Here is a 2,662-nt window from a genome sequence, read left to right as displayed (position 1 = left end):
TGCATCAAGTCATCAAATCCAGTGAGTATTTTACACTGACAGTATATCTCAAATCCAGACTGTGCATATTATTAAGCGCTTAGGAACCACATGTAACCAGTTGATACAACAGAAGAAACCCATGGGGAAGTGCCCCCTCTTTGGCTTGCTAGAACCTAAATTCTAGGTTATAATGCCTTCTTACAATACATGTCATTTGCCTTAAAGCTAAGGTAGAAGTCCCAAGATTCAGTCCACCATCAGTGTCAGAACCGGAAAATTAATGGGGACTTCAGTTTATAAGATCCTACACCTAATCTCCCCAAGTGGACCAGGTTAATCCATCCTTTTCCTAAGACATCATCCATTTCCTCTTTGAATGGGTGCATTGATGCTGGCATTCTGCCATCTGCCATTTTTCCAAAACATTTCTTTCATTTGATTCATGTTCTAATTCATATATTGATTTGTACTTTCTGTCTCTTTCTCTTGCTTTTCTCATCATCATCATTTTCTGGAAATGAGACATGGAATCAGACGACAGCTGGGTAAGGGAGAGGTCGGAAGGAGAGATAAAGGAATGATTTCCATGATACCAAAGTCAGGAGCTAGATGAAACATCAGTATTGGAAGTATTGCGAGTGGATGTGTGGGGTGCCAGAGGGTGAGAGGAGGGATGTAAAAGCCTCCCATTTCTCTCCATCTTCACTGACACTGTTTCATCAGGTCACCCCACATACACACTGGACCAGAGCAATAGCCTCCTGACCAGAGAGTTGGAAACACCACAGTTAAATTTCTATCTCTTTTGTTTAGCTCAGCAGTGGAAGTCCTAACCACTGGAGGCAATGGAATTCCCCATTTCTCATTTCTTAGGGGTCACTGTCCTTCACTACCTGATGTCCAATGCCTTAAAAACCATTGTTTTATATATATTGTCTGGGTGGCTGTTGTTGTTGTTTCTGGTAGGAGGATACATTTTGTTCCTGTTACTCCATCTTGGCTCAAGGCAGGAGTCTGGGATGGTAGAAGTGTAATCTTAGTGAATTTGGAGGCTTCCCCCTGCTCTAGGGTTTTATCTAGGATCAGGACACCTCCTATAGTGCGGAGACATGGGCTGATGTGAACCTATCAGGTCCTCAACCACTGGTCCACGCAGGTGCTGCTGAGACAGCCTTTGTCTCCGTGACCCTTCAGCTCTGGCAGCTCGTTACTGCTTCTGGGCTGTGTTGGACGTCTAGGAGCCTTTGTGAATCTCTTTAGCCCCATCACCCCCTAGACGCAGTACCATGTAGCCATGCTCTATCTTTCTGTGATCTGTTCATCTCTCCAGGCCTTTGCTGGAGAGGATGTGCAGGTTTCTCTCCCAGGATCATACTGATTTCTTCGCTCTTATCCCCCCTATCCCCTTACACCCTCTTTAGCCTTGGAGGAATTGTTTTCTTATCTTGGATGGGAGTGGATTTTGGAGACTGGTCTGTAAGTGAATCCTTAAATTCCTCCAAGGGCTGGGGCTTTGGGAACACAGAACACAGCCTCTCAAGCCTTTCATGCTTTCTGCCTGTCAAATCCTTCCCCGTAGGCCACATAGAGAAAGCTGATTATTTGCCTGAAGAGAAGAGGTAGGAAAAGAGAAAATACCATAATAAAAAAATTATGCCAAAGTGGTAAGAAATACTCTTTATTTTGTTGGGACATTTACCTTTTGAACTTACTCCATTTATAGCTATTTTAAAAGTAGCAAAGTATTTTTTAGAGAGAGTGCACTGAGCAGAGGCTTAACTTAAAAATTCTTTTTGGTACCACTATATTTGTATGGCAAGTGTAAGCTAGACTGAGGATATATAATAACTTGGCTGTGTTCGACAGTAGTGTTCAACATGGGGTACAAAGCTGTTATTTTTAGCATCCTGAATAAAGATGTTTCCCCTTCTTAGACTCCAGTCTTCCCTGCCACATCCACCCAAGTTAACCTTGATACATTATTGACGTATCCTCAATATTGATTCTATACATAATTTTTAACCAATAAAAAATTTTAAAATATTTAAGATGCATAATTTCATCACTGAATTCTGATGTATTCAGCATGGTCTGGCTTCCAGCCTCTGTAATCCTTCTTTCCTATATGGCTATGGCCACAGGACCCCAAAACAACCAGATGCTGGTCTCTAGGATGAATTCTGGCCTCAAAATAGGTGAAATTATGATTTTTGTGCCCACATTGTGAGATGAATTTCCAAGTGGCTTCTAGGTTGCCCCTAGCCTTTGTTTTTTTTTTTTTTTGATATTGAGCTATATAAGCTCAATATCAAAATTTGTATACTTTGGAAATTAATCCCTTGTTGGTCCCATCATTTGCAAATGTAATGCTCTTTAAAAAATGAGTTATTATAATTGTTGTTTTTGTTATGGCCCTAAGAGGTAAATATTTAGTGACTGAATACGAGGGTGGTAATATCTCTTCATTACCTCCCTGTTAGAATATCCATGTGGTTTTATTCTATGATTCAGTGGTTTCTCCTTTAAGCAGATTCCTTGTTATCCTTAAAGACACAATTCTCTCTGAACAATGTCTGTTTGGTCTTCGAGGTGCCCTGTTTTGGGGATTGAGTCCTGCTACTGGAAATTTCCCCCACAGCCAGTGAAACATCACACCAGAGTCAGACTACGGCCTGCTGAA

The sequence above is a fragment of the Lipotes vexillifer genome, unplaced genomic scaffold (genome assembly GCF_000442215.2).
Source record: "Lipotes vexillifer unplaced genomic scaffold, Lipotes_vexillifer_v1.1 scaffold2339, whole genome shotgun sequence".
Lineage (NCBI taxonomy): Eukaryota > Metazoa > Chordata > Mammalia > Artiodactyla > Lipotidae > Lipotes > Lipotes vexillifer.
This window is presented reverse-complemented; position numbering follows the sequence as displayed.